Source organism: Neolamprologus brichardi, chromosome 7 (genome assembly GCF_056152115.1).
Source record: "Neolamprologus brichardi isolate AB-2024 chromosome 7, ASM5615211v1, whole genome shotgun sequence".
Taxonomy (NCBI): Eukaryota; Metazoa; Chordata; class Actinopteri; order Cichliformes; family Cichlidae; genus Neolamprologus; species Neolamprologus brichardi.
Genome location: NC_142110.1, coordinates 43,234,021 through 43,258,618, shown reverse-complemented (window position 1 = coordinate 43,258,618; position 24,598 = coordinate 43,234,021). Strand labels below are relative to the sequence as shown.

General features: G+C 38.3%; 1 protein-coding gene across 1 annotated transcript in view; it reads right to left on the bottom strand.

Annotated features, from left to right (window-relative positions):
• The window catches only part of trabd2a (TraB domain containing 2A), a 58,262-nt gene that overhangs the window by 6,734 nt on the left and 26,930 nt on the right, over positions 1-24,598 (bottom strand). The gene's annotated exons all lie outside the window — the stretch shown is intronic.

Below are 24,598 nucleotides of genomic sequence, written 5' to 3'. Positions count from 1 at the left end.
CTAACTGTATATTTCTAATGTATAAACAGAAAAAATACCATTAATTATGCTTTCATATCTTATGTTTTCTGTCTTAAGGCACATTTACCTAATTCAGGTTTGCTAAAACGTGTAGGAGAAAAAACGCAGTTGCCACATAAAAAGACATTTTTTGTACTTGTCCAGTAATCATTAGCATGGTCGGCTAAATATCCAGAAGCCCTTAAACTCACAATGAGAGCTGAACCAGAACGAAACAGAGACAGAGACACTGTTTTCCAGCTTGCCCAGGTTTAGAAACAACTCAGCGTGATTTATGCAAGTTTAAGTCAGGGGATTAAGGTGGGATAAATGGAGCTGTTGAGCACAATATAGAGCCATAGAGAGGTGGGCGGACTTCAGACCTTCAAAGGAGCACAATTCACACACATACGTACACACACGCAAGCGCTAAGGAGGTAAGCCATCAATTCTGTCATGTCCCCAAAGGCCAGTGTGTTCACGGGGAGTGAGAGCATGTTTGACAAGATGAAAAAAAAGTAGAGTTCATTTATTCCTGAGTTTAAAAAAGTTTTTTTTTTAAATCCTGTGGCAAAAGAAAATAAAATAGAAAGTGACATTTGTGTGCTTTAAATAATTTTTTTTTTTTTAATAATATGCTATCTTATCAACATGCAACCAATGCTTTAAAGCAGATTTTAGGGCATGCTTAATCAATATAATAGAAAACACGAGTGGTGAGACTTTAAACTTTCACATGCTTGTTTCAGAGGGACATTTTTATTTTAGGCGTTTTTTTGGATGCCATGCAGCAAACCCTTCACACAAAGACCATTTTATAAGTGTTCCATTTAGCATGAAACATGGGAAACTTGCACTCTAATGGTGCACCCAACTCATGAAATTACAAACAAAAACAAAATGTAGACATCTTTGATTAAAAATGATTGATGCCCCAAGAAAAAGGTATAAAGTGGGAAAAGAAAATTACGTGTTAGGCCTGGATTTTGATGAAATATGACCTGTGTATGCTGTAACATTTGGCCACTGGCATGAACCTTATGGCTTTAACCTTATAGGCTATTTCTTTTGTAGATACTAGTTTCATTTGTGTTATATTAATGCAAATTGTCCAGAGAAACAACATTGCTCATTAATTATATTTATTTTAATTAAGATAAATAAAAACTAAGATTCTTACTTTTGGATACATTTCATTTTAGTACACTCTGTGCCTTTTGATAATAAGATGAAGCAATATTATCACTAAGTTAATGGAAAAAGTTAGCCTACACGAACTTAACAAAACATATACAAGGCCACACCCAGATGTAAGATTATTCCATAAAATATGATTCTTCAGTGAAAGCAAATTCTTCTTAGTATGTGTAATTTGTATGGATAAAAAATTACTAAAGTTACCAGTGCCCTGTATAATGTACCCTGCTCTCGCCCTGTGACTCCTGGGATAGGCTCCAGCCCCCCAGTGATCCTGAATTGGATAAGTGGTTAAGAAAATGGAAATGGGTGGATGGACAGAAAAAAGGAAGGCAGTGTTCTACTGCATACGTGAGAGATCATATCTAAAGGTATCAACAAGCAGAGCTCCACTACGGCTGCCTCCAGCACAGTTTAACTCCTGGTTGTCTCAAGCTAAATCAAAACAAACATATCTTTGTACCATAGTTATAAAAGTTGCAAATGTTAGGGTTTTTTAGAGTCTACTGGCTCACCATGTTTCTCATTACTAATTAAGTTTAGAGTTTAAGTTAAGGTGTTGTTACGTGTTGTTTTGGGTTGGGTACATAAGCAGTAGTTTATATTTATAGGGTCCCATTCAAAACAGAGCTGCAGGCTGCCGCCCAGCATACAGCCCACGCCACAGTTTTAAGAGCACACTTCTAGAATAACATGTGTGACATCTGACATATTTTCACTGATTACTCATTTAGACCAATTTCATACATTTTACATTTATGAAATTGGCTCTTACTTTCTGTCCTATTGCACAATATATTCACTGTATGGTTTATTTTGTACCACTGAGAGGGGGGAGATGGTACAGATAAAGACCTGTGACCTGAAAGCTTTCATTCACAGCTAACGTCCTTCATGGAGCTACATGCATACATGAATGGACCTCTGAGTTGGAGTACCATGGACCAGTTCATGTTATGGTTATATAAAAGTGACATCTTTTGTAATCATCTACCAGCAGAGTCTAACAATAACCATAAAAACTAAAATCTTTCAAAACACATCTTATAACATTGTGTCTGAAAGCTGTTACAGGGTAGTCATTTGCATTGTTGCAAAGACTTTTGCTGGAAAGATGGATACATCAGCGGCTAGTCTAGTTCTTACATCCACTTTCCCACACTGTCAAACTCAATGCCGACATCATTGCTCTAGTCCAGTCATTTTCTTGCCTGGTTTCTGTAAGCCAGTTTACCCTCCATTCTGTGTGCTGTAAATATCACTGCTCATTTGTCATTCTGCCATTCAGGCTCTAATTTGTTCAGCCCATCTCTGCCTCACCGTAGTCACTTAAAACTCTATACAAACCTCCATCTTCACCTGCACCACCACCAGCGTCTAAACTCCAAGGGGTCCTGGCCTAAATCCTATCGTAGCCGGGACTCTGTTGTTATGATGGGTCATCTGAGTCTCATCACCAAACAGAATAACTGAATTCTGTATCTCAATAAATTATGTTTCTCTTTATTGAACTTTTATTATGATATTGAGATAACATTACTTTCCTGGTTGACACTATAAAACCAGGAAAGTAACTCTATATAGTCCTGTGAAATACCAAGTACACCCTTAAAGCTTCCATAGGAATCAAGGGGGTAAGTAGATGCTGCTAATCAAATGCACACGATTAACCGATCAAGTGTGAGCATCTCTGTATAAGCAATAGTTTTGGCAGTTTGGTGGTCTGGAGCATGTGTGTTAACATAACAGGTTAACGTGAGGCCACATAATGCCACAGTCTTCCCTGCAAATTCATCACTAACGTCATAACGTGCAATGCTCAAAGAAGCTGCGAATAAACCGGGAGCTATTTCTCAGCATGTCAAAACAGTTAGAAAAAAACTGAACAGATATGCCTTATTTGGCATGGTTGCCAGGGGAAAGACTCTTCTCAAAAAAAGAACATGACAGCTTAGGAATTGCAAAGTTGCAAATGAACAAACAACCAAACTTCTGGTAACGATTTTAGCTTGTTTTGCAACCACAGGGCCTGGAGTCTAGAGCTAAAGGCTAATTGCAAGGCAATCTATCTACCAGCTAAAGAATGGTCAACATTTGGTGACATAGCAGATACCAAGCACACCAGCAAATCTACAGAAGAAACACTGGCTAAACAAATCAGTTTTGTTGCAATGACCCAATCAAAGTGAGACTGTGAGTCCTGTGGCAGAACCTTGAGAGAGGGATATGTAAAGAAATATCTGCAACCTTTAAGGAACTGAATCAACACTGTAAAGAACAGTGGTCAAAATTCTTCCACAACCATGTGAAAGACTTAGAAAGCCATACAAAAAAAATTATTACTTCGTTATTGCTGCTAAAGGTGGTGCTACTAGCTAGTTACAAGCTAGGTTCTACATGCTAGACTCTGCAGTCCACAGGACCTTTTCACATGACTTTAAGTGCTAAATGTGAATATTTGTCTGTAACATGAACAAAATACATTTTTGCTAACTCACACAGCAGTATTTGTCCTTAAATGCTTATCCAGTTTTCAGAATCAGTGTGTCAAATTATTAGAACATATGGTAAGCTTTAAATACTGTTCCTTTTCCATACACATCAATATTTACATTACAACTTGTAACTAAGGCTGAAGCAGCAGTTCTCATAACATTACAGCATGCTGGATAAACAAACTCTACATGTATAGGCACCACTGAGGACATTCTGCCCTACATAGCCTTTTCTTTCCGTTTATGTACACATGTTCCTTGCTAGTCAGCTGGACCCAGCAGCCCATAATCATGACCACTGAGCACTGAATAAAGCCTTTTACTGAAGACGATGACAAAAAGATATCTGATGTGTGGAGCGTTTGGTTTGCTTCTTTCGGGAAGATACTATTATTGGCCAAGACGTAGAGCCACAATCTTTGGCTCGAATGGTCATTTTCAGTTTTTCTATTCTTGTTCAGATATTTGACACTACAGCGGTTTCCTGAACATCAACTGTGCATAAATTACAGCACAGAGACAAAGAGAGCTATAAAAACAGAGAGATTCAGACTATTAAAATAACAAACTGAATTTCATGATCTGACATCTCTAGGACGTCGGAAGTACTAACCTGCCAAAGATTTTACTGGAAAATCACAGTTTTGGCTCTTTGAGCTGCTAAAAGTTGAGCAAAACCTCAGTGCCTTCAACTGTCAAGGAGACTTAGCCATCCATGGAGGCAACAGTCATGTCAAAGGCAAATGACAAGAAAATGACTGGTTATCAACTCACATAGAAATCACACAGCCATCCTGGTGTTTTTCAAACAATGCCAGCTCAGTATTAACACACATATCAAGTGTCTGGAAATACGGGCTCTGCTTACACTGCACTTTTTTAATCTCTAGTTAAGTCATAGATTTGCACGTCCTTGATGGACAGTCAATTCCTCCTTGTATTAAGCTGAAATACATGCAATTTGGTTGAAAAGAACAGGACACCGTTGGAAGTAATATCAAACCACAGGCATGATGATTAAACACTGTCAAGCTAGTTAAGAGTAATTACACACAGTGCCTTGTAATACAGTCTATCAATCTTCACTTTATTATTCTATGATAATTTGTAGACGGATAAAACATTTCATTGGATACAGCTGAAAATACTGGATTTCTTTTTTGTGAATGGTTTGTTTCACTGATTTCAAAGCAGGCTTCATGACTTTTTTCTTTCTATTTTAAGGAAAAAATGAACAATTGGCGTACAACCATGAAATCAAAAAAGCTTTACATAAAAGTGCTGCTTACTTTCAAGAAACTAAAATCTGACTCAAAAGTTTAGATTGGAGCAAAACAAATGAGTATTAAATAATTAATAAATATTGATGCAGTGATTTTTGTTTCTTTTTAAACAAAAGAAAAGTTGCAAGAAAGTTGGTGGCAAATCTACTTAACACTTTGAATAAGATGCGTGATATCACGTGATGCAGGTATTCCATCTTACTTTAACTAAAAAATGTTTGTAGTGACCACAGATATAAAAGTACAGTACGCTGAGGGTGATGGGAAATTAAATCACTTTGGGTAATAAAACCAAAGTACTGGTCATATAAGAAGTTCTGGTATAATATGACTTGATATATTGTTAACTAAAATAATAGAATAGTATAATTTTATTGAACAAAAGACCCTGAGAATTTTACAATAGCAAATCAAATACCTACCCAGAGAAATGCATAGTTGGTACTAGAGCTACACTGATAACACTGCTGTTGAAGGTGACAGAATGGAAATACATGAAATAACCACTGAGTGTTTAATCTGAATACCACAGTGTGATTGCACAGCAACAGCTGTTGTTGTACATACATGAAACTTTCATAATCTTCCTACAACGCACAAAGTCACAACTCCTCTTATACATTCAAAAGATAAACAACCAAAATATTGCCAAGCAACTGTCTACAGATGACCAATTTGTACCAATTATGCACATATTATGCACATATAAAACCATCAAATCATTTTAATTTCACAACAAGTAGAGTGCAATTTATATCCAAGGTACTTTTCGTGATGCATGACTTTAGCATGCAGCCTAGCAACCACCTACTAATGGGCTAAAACATTTGGTTTTTTAAACATGAACTATAAAATGCTAAAGTATTTCACTTTAAATATATTCACTTTATAGTTTGACCGTTTTTGACATTTAATTTCTATCTACAAAAATGCTATTATGCAAGATATGTTATGATGCCACCATGGTCTAAAATCACAGCCCAAATAATCCTGTATCAGAGGCATGCACTAGATTATCTAATGCAGCCAGCTTGTGGGCACTGTGATTTTTTTACCATTGGATGAGTCATGGAAAAAAACTTTTTTTTAATGTCAATGTCATTGCCTGGAATAAATTTAGCATGATGTTACATGCAAATATGTGTTGTCATTTTGATCCAAACCCCCTGCAGGATAAGGGTACTCTTTTCGTGAAAACATAAGAGAGAACGCCAAAGCCAAGACAGCTTTGGTTAAATGGGTGTGCATACAAGCCAGCGGATTTAGTCCCCACCCAAGTCTCAAGCCTTTTATTGGAGTACACCAACTTTCTAACTGTTGATTATATTACATTGTAACTCTGAACAGTTTTATCTCTTGCAGGTCCTTCAAAAACATAACTTACCACAAAGACTTTAAAAATGGTGGACTCTATAGCAGCAGAGCAGTCCAGCTCAGAGGACAGCGGTAGAGCTCCACGTGTTGTTTTAGTCAGACTCGACAACATATTACATCATTACAATCAGACCTCGTCCATTCAAACTCCTCCAGGATGTGGTTTTGAAAGGGAGATGCCAGTGATAAGAGAAAGCTGTGATAAATGATGGTTGTGATACGGCTGTAAGAATTTGAAAGACAAGCAGGAGTGATCATACACAAGAGAAAGCCACACACCACGTACCTTTATAGAGTTAGGCCAAAGAATGCTAACATCTCCACCAATACCAAAACATTTCTCCTTGTACTTCTCTCAGGCATGTTACTGTGTGACAGACAGTTCACTAATAGGCTTAATTCAGTGAAATAAAACAATTTACAATCAAACTGATAGCAATCAGGAATATGTAAACAGACACAGCTGTTGAAGTAGAGATGACAAAGAAAAAACGAGACACACAGGGAAGGGAAAACAAAGAGGCTAGACATAAATGAGGACAGAAAACAAGGCAATTCAAGACAGAAGCAGAAACAAAAGAGCAGATTTATCCTTCTTACAAAAGAAAAACAGATTGCAATGCAATACAGGAATGTGAAGACTTTAGATGCCAGACTGTGATAGCAGAGGACAAGAGCATCCTTTAAGGCCACAGTTTTACAGCTAAAACAAACTATTGAGATTCTGTAGACTCATCTACAGTATCTTGAAGCTGTGCCCATGCAAAGTTGGCTTACTACCACCAACCTGAAAAAATGAGTGGTGACGAGACAGTTTGAAGCGCGGTGTTAGCTTGGTGGTGGTTTTCAAACAATTAACCAAATATCTTGAGCTCAAGCTAAACTAGGGAAATGTGAATTTGAGAAGACATTACAACTAGACGTGAACTCCTCATTCACATAATTTCGATCAGAAAAGTTTTAGGTGCTTCAGAGGAAATCGATTACATTGCCTTCATCTCCTCTGACACTGTTTGTTACCACCAATTTGTTATTTAATGATCGGCGTCTCTGTCCCAGACAAGTGTTTTTCGTAATAATGGTCTCTTTAATGTGGATGTTATTTGGGAGAATGTGAGAGAAAGTACATGGAGTTGCATTGCTTAGTGCAAATTTGCTGCAACTTTGTCCGCACTTGCAAGATTGATGAAGACGGATCATTAAATGTGTTTGTCATTTAATTGTTTTGTCTTGCTTTGTGCATTTTTTTGTTTTTTTTAAACATGAACCATGCTTATAATTAGTGTGATAGCCGCTCAAGTGTCTGCAAGAAGTTTTTAAGATTGTGCTGAGCAACTGCAGCTTTAAATTTATGCTGAGCCTAAATGAAAAACAGGGCACATAAGAGGTATGTGGTGTGAGGTTGTTTTTTAAATAAACCCTCACTTGAAAATTTGTGGTGGCACACAGCACTTTGGAGCCGTGTTGGGGATTACATCTGTCAGGCTGCAATAGTCTACACTCTCTCGCTCAGCGCAGTCCTCATTTTTAGCTCCTTCTGCCAAGACATTAAGGGACTTGAGTACACACCGGCTCATTCACTGTGAAAAAGTGATCAAAGTTGGAAAATTCTTTACAAGCGAGCAGTTCTGACAAAATAAACCGTAGCAATGCCAATTCTGAAAGCCCCTACCACTGAATATCTCATTTTACAAATAAAGTTTCAGAGAATATTTAATAGGGGATGGTGCTGGGCCACCTGTCCACCTACAGCCTGGAACTGAATGAAGTAGACTTAAATAGCGTAAAGTGTAATGCTCAAAGTAATGCTCCTAAAAAACTGTACTCGTCACTTTCCAGTGCTCAAGCGCCAAGAAGGAGAAAAAAACATTGTGTTTGAATACCCGTGACTGAGAACGCTCTCTTACTGATATACAGTCTTTGGATTTCATGTTAAATTTTATTGTTTCTTCAGCTGCATGGTAGAGACTTTTTGAAACGGCAAAGTGAGACAGATGAAAAATGTATGCAAATTGAAGACATTTATATAAAGAAAGAGAAGTCAATTTGTGCAGATATATTCTTTTGAGAAAAAGAAACAGACTTTGTAAAAGATGCCTAGTTTAAATTAGCATTGCAACTTCAATATTATACAAGCTTACATACTCACCAGGTTCACCTAGCTAGTATTAGGTTAGGCCAACTTTTCTCTTCAGAACTCTCCTAATTCTTCATGGTACAGACTGAACAAGGTGCTGTACACATTCCTCACAGATTTGGGTCGATATCGAAATGATAGCATCAGAAAGTTGCTTCAGATTCATCAGCTGTACAGTCATAATATAAATCTGCTGTTCTACCACACTGCAAAGGTGATATGTTGGATGTAGACCAGGGGTGTCCAACGTCAGGCCTCGAAGGCTGGTGTCCTGCAGGTTTTAGATGTGTCCTTGATCCAACACAGCTGATTTAAATGGCTAAATTTCCTCCTCAACATGTCTTGAAGTTCTCCAGAGGCCTGGTAATGAACTAATCATTTGAATCAGGTTTGTTGACCCAGGGTGAGATCTAAAACCTGCAGGACACCAGCCCTTGGGGCCTGGAGTTGGACACCCCTGATTTAGACTGATGTCTGTGGAGGCCATTTGAGTACAGTGAACTCTTTGTTATGAGTTGTCCCAGTTTGAGATGATTTGAGATGACAAGGTGCATTATCCTGTAGAAAGCAACCAATCAGGAGATGGATACACTGTGGTCCCAAAGGGATGTGCATGGTAGGTATGCACCACACCATTACACCACCACCACTGGCTGGATGGAGCCACTCATCCACCCTACTGTTGCAGCAGAAATTGAGACTCATCAGGCCAGGCATCAGCTTTCCATTCTTTTGTTATCCAACTTTGGTGAGCCTGTTGAAATTGTAGCCTCACTTTTCTGTTTTTAGCTGAAAGGAATGGCATCGTGCTTCAAGGTTCGATGTGTTGTGTTCAGAGATACGCTTCTGCATACCTTGGTTGCAACAAGGCATACAACAGGCATTTTTGTATTGGCATCAACTGGGCATGTTCTCTTTTTCAGATCATTCTCTGTAAACCCTAGAGAAGTTTATGTGGGAAAATCCCAGTAGATCAGCAGTTTCTAAAATACTCAGACCAGCCTATCTGGCACCAACTATCATTCCATGTTCAAAGTCCCTTAAATTCTTCCCAAATTCTGACACTAAACAATTCTGACGCTGAACTGGCTGAAACCACATGCAAATGTATTTAGGCATGTACATATAGTTAAGTTGCAGCCATGTGACTGGCTGATTAGATATTTGAGATTTGGGATATTTAATAAGCAGGTAAATGAGTGAGTATGAGTATGTAACTATTATTATCATTTCTTCTGGGTCTGTTTGACCAGTGGTTCACAATCTCATGGTCAGGACACTGGAAGCTAATAAAAAGGTAGACGAGTGTACTTGTCAGCAAGCACACAAAGCTTTGTTCTGTGTGAGCAACACATACTGCAGACTTTGATGACCGTTATACTGAATCCAGAAAAGCCAGAACATTTTAAAGACTGTCAAAAGTTATCAGTTGTTGTTTTTTTACAGCAAAGAATGAAAAACTGTCTACACAACATGACCAGTTATGTTACACTCTGCCACCAGAATGTATTCCTGGAGGTTGCATACTGTAGCCTCAAAAACCACTTCCTCTCAAACAAAAACAAGACAGACACACACACACACACACACACACACACACACACACACACACACACACACACACACACACACACAAACCTCTGCGATCCTGCTGTGAGTCTCTGCTCAGGTTTTCAACTGTTTGAGCACAGAAAAAAATATACCAAGGGGAGTCGAGTGCCCTCTCACTTTTTAAAAAGAATTCCAGATCGTCATTTTTCTCAGACGTTTTCTCACAGGACTTCCATCAAAAACATGTGGCTTGGAGTGCAATTTTGTGCCTATTTAGTTTGAGTAATCTGCAAGAGCTGTAGCAGTTGTCCAGCGTGGCCTGCATATTGTCTTTGCTTTAGGTCTGTGTTATAACTAGAAGCAGATCCACGGGACAGAGTATTTTAAAGTCTCACTGGACGTTTGTGACTGCCATGTTGCCTTTACATCACAATCACTTTTCTTTTTCTCCTTTTTTTGACAAATTCAAAAGCACTTTTTTCAGACAGTTTTCCAGTTGTTCGTCCTCTGTCTCTATTCACTCTTGTTTTATCCTTCACTACCTATTTAAAAAGTTTGTGACCTGCATTGAACTGTGAGCCTACATCCTCCAGCTTTCTGATTTTAGCTTCATAAGAAAACATACCCACGTTTAACTTCTGCAGCAGCTAAAACATCTGAAGCAGCTTGGGCAAAACTTGAAAATGATGTTTTTCTGATTAAAACCTCTCATTCACTCCAGATCTTTTTAAATGCCAAACAGAAGTTATGACCCACAAAAGAGTAATTTCAGCACATGTTAATTAAAACCATACCATCTTAAGCTGATTATTTTGTTCTTTCTGCATCTTTAGCAGGAGCAGGAGCAGCAATGAATTTTTAAAGCTCCCTGCTTCCTTCATTTTCCTAATGCTTATAATTTAGGACACATGAAACTCACTCATTTATCAAGTCATTCATTTTAGGACTCTAATGAAGCTAACGACTATTTGTACTCTGTTCAACTAAAACAGTAGTTCATTAACTTCCTTGCTTCTTCTTTGCACAAACAGTATTGTGGGAACATTGTAAGACCAAGTTCTCCTCTTGCAGAAATAATCTTTGAGAGGACACAGATGTAAAACACAAAATAAAAATGCATTTGTTATGGAAATGACATCAATCAAGTATTTCTACAAAAAAAGATGAGCACATGTTCGGGCAGGCTAGGTCGTCCAGTTCCGTAGGCTATACTCTCACAGGGAGTTAGAGGACGGCCCCTCGCTTCAGAGCTTGTCTGTGTTTACTCTTCTTTCTAGAGAAGGTGATTTCTACTCCCCAGCTTCAGTATGCCCAACCTTCATACTTCTGCAGACATAAATAGAAGTTGCATAGGCAGAAGTTCCAAGATCACCCACAGTGTCATGTCCTAATGTTACAGAAAAGAATCCCCTGAGCATAATCTTTAAGGCCTCCCCCAAATAGTAAAAGCTAGAATGACCTACATTTCTTGAGCAGAAATAATCTTTCAGCAATAAGCGGTCAGAGAAATATCATCAGTTAGACATGTTATTCATGTAATTTCTTTTTTTACATGTATGTTCATTAACATGCACTGTCCCAAATAAATTGAATTAAATTAGTAAGGTACAGCTCCCTTGTTCAGCCATGAGCAAAGGTAACCTCTCTGAGTGCCTCGTTGATCTACTCTCCTCCTCGCTCGGTTACCCTGTCAGCTCTGGTATGTGTTTGAACTCTTACTTAATCCCACAGACTGCAGATAAAAATTGAGAAAGCCACTGTGATATCACCCATTAGTTAGTTAAGTCCCATTGTGAAGCCTTAAGGTCCCAATCCGCAGACCTAGAAACCAGCTGACAACTCCTTGGCAACCACTTGTTTCTAGGGAAAAGTTTGTATTGCCCGACTGGTTGGTGAGTGGTTGCTGGCTGTCTGTGAAACTTAAAACTCCAGTTAGACTAGGGCTGCTCGATTATGGCAAAAATGATAATCACGATTATTTTCACTGAAATTGAGATCTCGATTAGTTGACGATATTTATTTAACAATAACAATGTATTGAATAATGACTTTAAAGATTGTCAAAATATAATATAAAATAGTGTGCAAATACTGATAACAGTGCAAATGTTTGCAATATAAAAAATAAATGAAATATGTAAACATCTATGTTTAGTGAACTTTGCAGTGTTGCTCTGTGGTGCAGCTACGACACTGTAGCAAAGTTTACACACTATGTCTACTTGATCCACGTCTGACTCCGCGAACCCATAATGTTTCCACACCACTGAAGTTTTTTTTACCTCTCTTTTCAACCAATGGCAGTCACTCTCCTCTCCAAATAACTTCTGCTTAGCTTTCCGAGCTTCCCTCGGGTCCTCTTAATTGTTGTGATGTGTGTTCGAAATGCAGAGAGGTGCGCTCGATTTGGCACACGGAGCAGCGCAAGAGTAAAGCACGAGGGAGGTGCTAATAATCGGCTCAGTCATTTTTAATGATCGTTGAAAGCCCAGATCGTAATTTAGATTAAAATTCGATTAATTGAGCAGCCCGAAGTTAGACCTAGAGATCAATCAGTGAACCCTTGTAACATCTGGTTGCTAAGAAAACATCTGTGTTCCTCGACTGGTTGGTGAGTGGTTGCTGGCTGTCTGTGAAACTTAAAACTCCAGTTAGACCTAGAGATCAATCAGTGAACCCTGGTAACATCTGGTTGCTAAGAAAACATCTGTGTTCCCCAGACTGGTTGGAAAGTGGTTGCTGGCAATCTCAAAATGAAATAGGTCACCAAAAGACATATGGTGCTGCACCAAAACCCTGCCGGCAAATGCTTGGTTGCTGGCAGGTTGCTGCTGTCACTGTAGCTTGCATGGAAGATTCTGACTTGTAAAACAATGAATGAAGGAAACAGACACCATTTGCTTTAAAAGTAAAAGGTGCACGTTTTGAAACATCTTGGTTGCAGCTGCAAGGGAACAACTTTTACTTTGAAGGTGAAGATTCTCCATTTCTCTTTTGTGTTGCAGTAGTTTCACTGCAGCTCGGCTAGTAGTTCGCAAGCATCTTTGATTCTAACTGTGCACAACCATGGCAACATAATCAAAACCATCACAAAGAGGTTTTTGGTGCTACATGCCAGCAATAGCCAGCAACCTCTAGCAAACACTTGCCAACCAGTTGGGTAATACATTTTTTTTCGCTAACAGCCAGAGGTTGCCAGGGTGTCCTCTACCTGTCTTAAGGTCTGTGTGACTGAAGCCTGAGCTGTGAGTTTTTGCCATCTTTTCAAATCAAATTAGACCCAAATTAATACGTCTCCTATGAGTTTTCCTACATCAAAGCCAATGTAGCATTTTCCAAAAGATTACTAAAAATAAAACAGACTTCATTTTGCACCCAGTGGAGTTGCCCCCTGTTGGTCATTAGCAGGAATCCAAGTTTAAATCACTTAGCCTTCACTTTTGACCTAGAAGTCAGGGGCGATTTTAGCCCATTTTTGGGGGTGCTCAAAGCACTCCCAAAGATTTCTTACTTTTTTGACAATATTTGCTGTTTGTGTGACACACTACTAAAAATATAAAAAGCATTCAGTACTTGGTTGAGACGTAACATTTTAACAACAAAAGTATAGATACGCCCCCCCCCCCCCCCCCCCTTCCAAAATGGTTTGTTCCAGCTCTCCCCTGCTCTGGCTCTAGCGCTGTTGCTGTCAGAGTGATGGTGGCTGAGACCCAGCGGAGCAGAGGTGTAAGTGCCCGGCTTAAAACAGGACATATTAGCTGCATTTAACCTTCAGTTACTCTTCATATAGTTAGGTAGGAGTCAGGCCATGTTTCTTTTTAGCTGAAAAACATTACACCAGGTAACCTGCAGTGTTGAAAACGTGTTTTCCAATTGCTACCCTACAATCCGTCCTGCTCAGTAAAATCAGCAACATTTGACCGTCCTGTTGCTCCCATTGAAATTTATATAGCATATTTAAAATCTAAAACTTAAAATTGTCCGTAGCCTGCTGTTGTTACCACTATCCTGTTCGAAATGGAATGAGAGAATCTGGTTATTTTGTCATTTGTGCCAATATTAAACTCAGGAGCCACATTCAGGTAAAAGTGTAAGAAGAAATGATCTGTCAATCAAGAATAATGTTGGATGTACATGTGGTTTTGTTATTTGCCTTTTGGGTGAAAGTACACTGAGAGAAGACTTTTTTTATTAGTGATCTTAATAATATTTTTTTTCATATTAATGTAATTTTATTTATCTAATTGAATACAATCTATTTGTGTATGATTATCAGTCCAAAGAGGAAGAGAGGAAAGAGGGGAACATGAGGAGAAAGTGCAAGGTCAGGAAGAACCAGGTAAGGAAACAGAGAGGGAACAGTGACAGGCAAAACAAACTGTTAAACTGCTTGAGAGAGTTGACCACCAAAACGTGGTATATATATAATAGATAGATATAGATATATATAAATCTTATAAAGTTTGTATCTGTCTTGTGTGAAACTTGTATGAAAAGCGAAAACAGATATAAGATCCCTTGAAAATTATATAAACGAAACTTGTATGTTTTGGATACTTACTAAAACAACATATGAAAGTAATGAGAAAGTGGCCACTTTCATGAGTAAATCATATAAGTTTTTACTATTTCTTTTCCATATGGGATCTGCAGTAAAGATCTTCTCATACATTGTATACATTGTACCATAGGCAAAGTTGCCTCCATTTTAATATTTTTTTATCAATATTTTGTACATTTGTACATTTCAAGGACTCTATTTTTAGAGTGTATTTTTTATTTATCTGTATTATATTACACATACACATTAAAAGTGAATCTCTGTCAAAAAAATGCACTCAGTTTACTTCTTACTCACTATGAGTGTCATTCATTATTCTCCCGCAGTAATTAAGGTTAGGATATGTATTTTTTTTTTATTCCAATCCATTCTTCGTTTGCAGCATTTAAATAACCTTTATCAGATTTGATGGTTTTGTTACAGACTTTGAAAAAAGTGTTTTGCTTTTCTTTCACAAATGTGGGGATTACATTGTGTTAAAATGTACAAAACAGTGATGTCATGTTTTGTGACGAGGACCCAGGCACAGAGAGACTTGATGAATTTAAAAATCTTATGATTTAATAAAGAAATTTGCAGACTTGCACAGAGATGGTAAAATTATGATGACTGATAATGGAGATGAAGACAACAGACGATGAAGACAGGGAGGAACAGGGGTTTAAATGCACCAAGGAGACAGTCAGAGAAAACTCGGGACAACTGGAGACATTTAGGGATGCAGGGACTGACAGAGACAGGGAAGAAGTCTCATTGTGATGAGTAAAGTTTATCTTGCCTGGATGGGCAGCTCTCTGGGTGCTCAGCAACTGACACGTTTACCATAAACATAAATTTTTTTATGTTATTAACAAAAACTATGAACAAGAACATTATTACAAAGACTACTTAAATTTGAATTATAAATGTGGTTAATTCAGGACTTACAATAAAAAAAATCATTTGTTATTGTGTTGTTTGCACGGACCATTAATCTAACTGTAATGTACAGGCAGTGTTGGGGAGTAACGGAATACATGTACCGCCGTTACGTATTTAAAATACAAAATATGAGTAACTGTATTCTGTTACAGTTACCGTTTAAAAAGGTGGTATTTAGAATACAGTTACTTTGTTGAAATAAATGGATTATACGGCGGTGGAAACCCAAACAAAACACGCATTAAGAGGCTCTCATGTCTCTGTCTCAATCTCGCGGCCCATATCACCTCTACTTGCAGCTCGCATAATGACGTGAAGAAATATTTTAAAAAATTATTCACAAAAAGTATTTAATATGAAGGCAATAGGCAGAGTGTTACAGACATAGCCATAAAGAATGTAGCCTCATGGGCAGTGTAGTCCGTGCTGCAGGGAGAATGGACTGCCATACATGTTATGTGTCTGTGAGTGCGAGGAGGGAGAAAAAGTAAAAGTACGAGCTGTCACCGAGCAGAAACGGGAGATGGAAGCATGTAAATATATAATATATATGTACAAAGTTGACCCAGACAACAAAGTAAAGCTAGTTTTCGGCTACGATCCCAACACGGAACCCGACATATTAGCCAGAGGTCTCTTTACGGTTTTATGCCTTTAGGGTTCGGAGCCGCGGACCTGTTTTATATACACGCGGAATAGTTTTCTATATGAGATCGCTGCAAAAAGTGCAGCTTTACTTAATGGCCACCCTACTGTTACTCATTTTATATTAAGATTTAAAAATCTAGTTGGTATTGGTATGGCGAGTAACCTTCAGTAAAAGTAATAATTCACACAGCAATGTACATTCACGCAGTTGTAAAAAGCATGATAATATATTAAGTAATCCAAAGTATTCAGAATACGTTACTCTCATTGAGTAACATAGATGTAATACATTACAAAATACTGTTTGGGGCATGTATTCTGTAATCTGTAGTGGAATACATTTTAGAAGTAATCTTCCCAACACTGTGTACAGGACACATAAAGCTAATCTAAGCCAGAAAAGAAGTTACTGAGGTCAAACCTTGCTTTGCTTGTTTGAATGTACAGAGTCACCGTACAGCCAGAGACAGACTCATTCATACAGGAACTGTACATGAGAAATTTCCACTCAAAATCATCAATAGATGCACTGCTGCTAAAGATGTCATTTTCCTTTCCCTCTCCCCTTTTATATAGAAGCGAATTACCTCTGGTCCAAATGAAAACTGAGCCTCTGGGCAGGCATGTAAAAAGCCTTTTTCCAGGTGGATAAGGAAATACTGCTGAGTTTGAATGAGGTCAGTGGGTGAGGAGTTCAACTCTTTTAATAAATCACAGCAAACTGTTGTGACAAGCATTTAGTGCTGCAGCCGAGAGAGAAGCGTGAGCTGTAGGAAATATGTCTTTCAAGTACAGAGGCTGAGGCCTTTGACCAGATGACTTCAACAAAATGTATATATTTAGGAGCATTTCACTCAGCAGCTTAACAAGCAGTTAGTTACTCAGAGGGGCTGACAGGTTTATCGCTCTTTTATCCTCATGGAAGAAGACATTGGATGTGCTAATGAGACATTACAGATCGTGGTATCTTAACATCTGATTGCTAAAATGTTTTGTCTTTTAATCTGGGCTGAGTTTAATATTAAACATGCAAACAGAAACTACACACAGTTTCAAATAATAAGTAAAAGTCTGTCTGGCTGAACTCAAAGCAGCTAGTTGTTCCTCTCTTCTGACACAAAACCTCATCACGGTGTGTTTACCACTCTGGAGGTGGTAAACACACTGTGTCCACCTCCTCAGATTTGTTTTAAAAAAAACACCTGATAGCTGTTGTTTTATTCGATCAAACATGATTAAATATCTTACTGATAATTTAATTCATCATTAAATGTATCATCATAAACTAAACTTTAAAAAAAAAAGAAAAAAGTTAGGCATAAAGGTGTCATTCAAACTTAAATCCGGGACTTAATCTAGGATTGGCAGATGGTCCGGCCCTAGCTGCCTGTTTCCCTAACCAGTGTGTGGTAGGTCTGGTCTGGATTTTAATGGTGTTGGATGACATGTGTGTACTTGTGTCAGCGACTACCCCAAACAGTTGTAAACTGGCTGTTTATGAGTGTGAGGTTGCTGTGAAAAAAGCACCATATTTTTTTTGACTTTCACACCATCTGGGCGAGAAAAACCAAAGGGGCAGTGGCAGCGGTGATGCCGTGCATACAGTAAAAACACACAGCAGAGATCTGAGCCATGCATGTGGAAGATTTAACCTGGAGAAATCTCTAGTTAATCCTATGAAGCTACCATTTTATGCATGTAGGAGCAGTAGAGGCTTAGTTTATTTACACAAAAAAGTGTTGTAACAACAGTTATAATGTAATGATTTTCAAATGAGCTGAATATGGTTTGATTGTAGTGTGTGGCAGGATCATAAACCAATGATTCTGCATCAGTTTGTTTTAACTCTTCATCACAACTATATTTACATTGAGGGAAATATTCAAACCTATGTTTATATGGGGTTGGCACGGTGGTTAGCGCTGTTACCGCTGACTCCCCAAGGCTCAATGTTATCACTGTGCCAGTGGCAAAGTCCTGCCACAGACTAAAGCATGCTTTGTAAGCTGGTGACTCTAAATTGCCTGTAGGTGTAGATGTGAGTGTCAGTGGTTGCTTCATGCCATATGATTAGCTGACAACCTATCCAGAGTGTACCCCGTCTCCCATATGACTGTCATCGTATCTGCTAAACCTAATCCTACTCTGCACTTTGGGAGAGCAGCACCAACCATTGGCAGCAAATAATGCTTTAAAATATTAAACTAAAACAAACACCTGAATCCCAAATATCAATTGAGATTATCTATAACATTAAATGTGATACAGAACATTTTTGCTTCTGCATGTATTATTTCACATAATTGTGAAATAATAACTGTATCATTATCACATCATAAAATAACAAAAAAAAGCTTCTGAGTTACTTACAGTAAGATATGTCCACAACATAAGCACGGTTATCTTGTTGGCTTCACTCTATTTTTGTGGTACAGCACTTATGTGTCAATAAAAGCCACATAACGTCACTGTTAACATAAAAACTGATATAAAGTAGCAGCTGAAAATGGTTAGTGTCACACTACCATCTTAAAATGGTAGTGGGATATGGATTCACGGTAATGTCCATTGGTTCGAGAGGGCTCCAATTGGAATATGCCAGATATATTCTTATTATTCAAGTTGCTTTTAAATAGTTTGGCAAACAAATGCATTATAAATGTGGTTATGTTAGTACCCTTTGCTTATGTTGAAACTAGAAGACTCAGCACAGTTTATTAAGGGACTCCAGTACCAAGAACAACCCACATACTGACTTGTCAAGGTGCTTTGTGTGAGTTATGAGTTCATGTCAACTTCTGTCATGAGTTGTAGCTCATGAGCCAAAACATCCATTTATTACAGGCATACCCACAGTACTAAACAGCTCACTAACCAAGGGGTATTCACTTTAGCAAGGCTGTACCAAGCTAAACAGCAAAAGATCCAAAGTCAAACCTTAATTGTCTGTGAAAAGAGTCAAACATTTCAAAGTACAGTAACCGTTAGAGCCTGTCAACCACACTGGCTATTACACTGCCGCAAATATTTAAATTTGTGGTTTTGGAGCAGATTTTCAGGGGAATCATGGTGTGCTAAGGAGCTTCAGGCTGAAACGTGGATGTATTCAAGTTCAGCCTGGAAAAAGAAAAAACATTTGAGAGCAGGCAGAACGTCGCTCTCGGCCTTTAGCGATATGTAAACACACCATTTTATTAAAGTCAAGCATGCCAGGGTATGGCAGAGATTATAAAGGGAACAAGGGTTCAGATTGTATACATGGATTGGGTTACTGTACCTATGGAGCGGTGCAATAACCACTTCCATATGTCTGTCTGAACATATGGCACGTTTTCAACATCATCATTCACGTTGAGTGATGGGCGTGGTATTTCAGACAAACAAGTGGGGGGAAAAGACAAATTTCTAGGAGGTATTTACTTACAGTACAGTAAAGTACAAAGTTGTGACAGGATAGCTGTTTAGCTACGCAAAGTAAAACTCGAAAAACCTTCATAGTTTTACCATTATGGTCAAGACAAGAGCACGATGTATTGAGTCTAAAATCACCGCTCCTTCTAGGACTAAAGAACTGGCAAATATTATATGTTATGAGTTATGTTGTTAAAATCTTTTAAAAAGAATTTTTTAAAAAAAGGCAAATTGCTGAAAGCTGGCTCAAATCCCAGTATAGTCAAAACCTTTTTATTGACATGTTTTTGTATGAGGATGACAGGAAAGACTGGGGCAATGTCTCTGTTACTCTAATAACCCTGGTTTTTATGCTTTAGCAGAAAGATGGGGCACTAAGCATGACACAGGGTACTTTGTGCTGCAGGTGTATGAAACGTTTTTCTACCTTAAATTTTCTCATAACAACCAGAACTACTGGGTGGTCACAGAGGTCTGTGCACCATGAATGTGACTCTGTTATAACCGGCTCTTATCACCGCATCTCTTTTCCTTCTTCAAATCTTTATCCACTGCACTCTGTGAACTTGCATTAACAGGCAGTTTGCACAAGGAAAAGAAGAAAGGACTCTAGACAACAAAGTGTGAGGTGGGAGTAAAGACAGACACAGCCAGTGTAGAGTGAGAGCGTGTGTATGTGTCTGCTCCATTGGGCCTTAAAGTGTAGTGTGAGGTACTGACCAGCGACCGCTACTGTTTGTTTGACTGCTGCCTTCCTGACCACTATTCTGGCCAGACTGCTGAAAAACAAAGTTTATCTAACAGTGAAAGCTGGGATGCAAACCAATCACAGGCCACATTCTGGTGAATTTGAACATGAGTGTGAAAATGATGACAAGAAATTAAATAACAATTTCTCAGTTGACCAGTCAGTTTAGCGCCTACAGCTCAGTTCAAGTAAAAGACTTTGGCAGGGCCTCGTTTTCCACCCATGTGTAACAAAGCAATTATTTCTTGGTGTAAAAATCAGTGTGTATGTGTTCCTGTTTGCTCAAAGAACATGGGAAATTATTTAGGGTGCGAAAGCATTTTACTCTAGTGTGTGACTACTGTCCATTCATGGATTTTTTTTTTTTTCGTACAATGCAAAAACACCTAAATACTCACATAATATGGCTCACACAGTCAAAGATAACAACTGTGGGTCAAATCCAGTGCACGATTGTTCAATTATGACAGAAAGTATACATATCTGCACAAAACTTTTACGGCTTTGACTATGCATCTCCTAGTTCGGCTTGTTCACCAGCCAGTTTGAAGTGTAGCCTCAATTTCTTGTTCTTAGCTAACAGGAGAGGCACCCGGTGTGATGTTCTGCTGCTGTAGCCAATCTGCATTAAATGCGTGCATTTAGAGGTTCTCTTATGCATACCTTGGTTATAATAAGTAATTATTTAAAGTATTGTTGCCTTGCTATCAACTTGAAGCATTCATAGCATTCTTCTCTGGCATCTGGCATCAACAAGGCATTTTTATCCAGAGAACTGTTGCTCGCTATTTTCTCTTTTTAAGACAATTTTCTGGAAAACCTTGAGATGGTTGTGTAAGAAAATTCCATCAGATCAGCAGTTTTTTTGAAACGGTCAGACCAGCCCGTCTGGCACCAACAACCATGCCACATTCAAAATCACTTAAATTACCTTTTCCCCATTCTGACGCTCAGTTTAAACTTTAGCATGTCTATATGCACATATCTGCCTAAAAGCACTGAGCTTGTGTCATGTGACTGGCTGATTAGACTCAGTTTGTGCCATGTACTACCCATCAGTTCTAGAAAATAAATCAGCTTTTCTGTCTCGTCTTACTTAAAAATTGTCTTTGCTTTCTCTATCTGAACTTGTTAAGGTGCTCTGACTACAACGCTTCTAATCTCCTTTGTAGAAGTGCCCTTCAGACCTAATGAAGTATACCTAACAAAGTGACCAGTGAGTGAATTGTCTTGCTGACAGACAAACAGACAAACTGCATTGATCATGTAAATAAAAATTAAATATAAAAAAACAGCCATATTTCCTCATCACAGTTAACTTTGTACTATATTAGAATGTTAATGCTGAAGTTATTTTAGGTCATTATTTTATTTCCAGTGTACTTAAGTTGTTATGGCAATAAAGCTTACTGAAAGCAAAAATGAAAACCCTCAACAATTTTCCACATAGGTCAGTCAGGAATCTGCAGGCCGACCTCTGCAGTCAAATGGGATCATTACTCGGGAAAAGAAATATGTCAAATATGCTACTGCTGTTTCAAAAAGCACAACTCTAATTCCTCTGAATGAAATTTAATCTAAAGTTAACCTTATTCATAATCATAGATTACCTAAAGCTTTCAGCATGACAACTAAAGGGGAAGAATTCACTTCTTTCTGAAATTGTAGTTGCTGAAACGCATAATGCTGCAAGTCTTGTTTGTCTGAAAATGTGGAACATAAAAAATCTTTAATCTGTTTAAACATTCTTTAACGAATCAGAGCGACATGATATGATCAGTGATAAGACAGATCTCACAGCTGATAGCAACAGGGAAACGAAGTACCCTGACATAATGGGCTCCATTGTAGCCGGTGTGTGTGTGTGTGTGAGTGTGCTTGTCCTCTGACCCCACCCGGGATAATTAAGGACATATTTTACCCAGATACCCAGGGGCCTGTGTAATATGTGTGTGTGTGTGTGTGTGTGTGTGTGTGTGTGTGTGTGTGTGTACCATCGTGTGCCACATCCCATTCCTTGTACACAACGACCTAACCTGCCCTCCATATGTCTAAGACCAATGCTTCTGGGCTGATTGGCGATATCACTTTCACTCACCAGCTCACATGCAGACACACACATGCACAGCGAACACACATATAAGCACACACCCATACATACAAAAATACACACAGAGGCACACACCTTCAGAGACCAAGCCCTTGTAAAGGCACCTCCTTAGGGGAAAGCTCTGAAATGCACTCCTTGTTAGGCGCTGGGAGTGGGTTTTGTGTGTGTGTGTGTGTGTGTGTGTGTATGAGAGAGAGAGAGAGAGCGTGTTCATCTGCTTTTCCTCATCTGTTTCCTGCAGCAGACCAATAGTCTGTGAAAGCCTCTCTCTTTCTGCTCAAAGCTCACTGCTGTTCTACTCAAAAATGATCCCCCAAAAGTTTACACAGTAACATTACTTAAAAGCAAAAAAACACAAAACAAAACAACAAAATGGGATTAAGAAATGAATACAATTTGGTCCACTCTTCTTATACAGCTCTGTATAAGCGGTATGAAATTAACTGAAACTTTATGACAAGCCAAATTCAGAATGTAATGGCACTACTTTTCAATAAGACTCCCCTTATTGATGGCTAATAAATAGTTTATAGATGTGTTATTAATTATCTGTAAACGCTTTATGCAAAAATAAGCTGATTGTTGGACATTACATTAGAAAAATGTCCAAAATATAATCAATAGATCAATCAGTGATTTACAACAAAGACAAATTCAAAGGATTGAGAAAATGAATGAATCAATTGATTGTCCATTTTCAAAACAGAATAAAGAAAGTCTGGCTGATGGACTTATACACACATATAATGCACAGTGAACACACACACACACACATAGAAGTATGCTTGATTTCTGTTCTTATCGGCCTCCCTGTTTTCATTGGATTCTTTTATTAGATGGGTGATACTTATGAGGTTGCTATGTAGTGCTAAAAGAATTCAAAGTATTATGCTGACATTTCTAAACGATTCAAACACACCACAAGTCTGCTTCTGGTTAACTCTGCATTGATAAAATTATGGTTTATAGAAGATCTCCTTTAAACTAAACTATTTGGACTCAAAGTTGATAAAGACCATCATCTATCAGTCAGTGAGTTATTCATTCATAGGGCTGATTAGCAGCACCAGTTTCCATAAATCCAATGCAATAACATCCAAAAAAAATTGTTTTCTTTATTTAAAGACAACAGTAAGAGACATGAATTTCCACTTATATGTATAAATGTATATATATGTGTGTGTTTCTGGACTCTGCCCTTTCAGTTCTGGGAAGACAAGCTAAATTCAGCTTTTCTGGGACTTCTGTTCTAGAAAACATAGGTGGACATCACATTTTGAGTTGTCTAGACCAAAATACTACATTTTGCTCTACAAGTGTCTGATATCCGCTTATGAGGACATTATACTGATACTGTTCTATCGAAATTTAAAGCGAATGCCCTCATATGTGGATCTCATTTTTCTCAGAAACACAAATCAGGTAAAAAAAAAAAAAAAAATCACATAATTCTTTGTTTTTACATTCATCCAGTCCCAATCAGCCCAAATAGCAAAGAGAAATTAAAATGCATGCCATGAAAGAGTTCGGGTCTTAGGAGGTTAAGATGTCTTTGTTTTTTCTACCTGAGTTTGCTAAGCTGCTCTGACTAAGAAGTCTCTAATCTCCTTTGTAGGAGTGCTCTTCAAACAAAACTGGAATTAAAGTCATTATATTAAATGGATAAAAGTAATTATTATTACCCTGCCACCAAGGGAGCAAGCCAACAACCACACTGGACCATCCAGCCACGCACCCCAGAACAAACAAGCACCCACATCCCAAAGATGGGCAGAAGCATCTAGCCGGGAGCAGGACCATGTCCCACAGGGGTCAAGGCTTAGTGAGCCCCAGGCCCCGCCATGCACACACACACACACACACACACACACACACACACACACACACACACACATACATACATACATACATACATACACACACACACACACATACAGACCATTCACTCATTCAGTCATTTTGAAGGTATTTAAGTAAATTTGTGTCCAGAAGTTTTGGTCTGGACTGATGGAAAGATCTCATTACCACTTTACACATAGACATACACATAGAAGTATCCACGGGGAGGAACTCGTGGATTTGGGATATTATACGTATATAGCGGCATTTACTGTATCTAATAACACACTAGTAAACCAACAACCCACACTGCATATTATAAA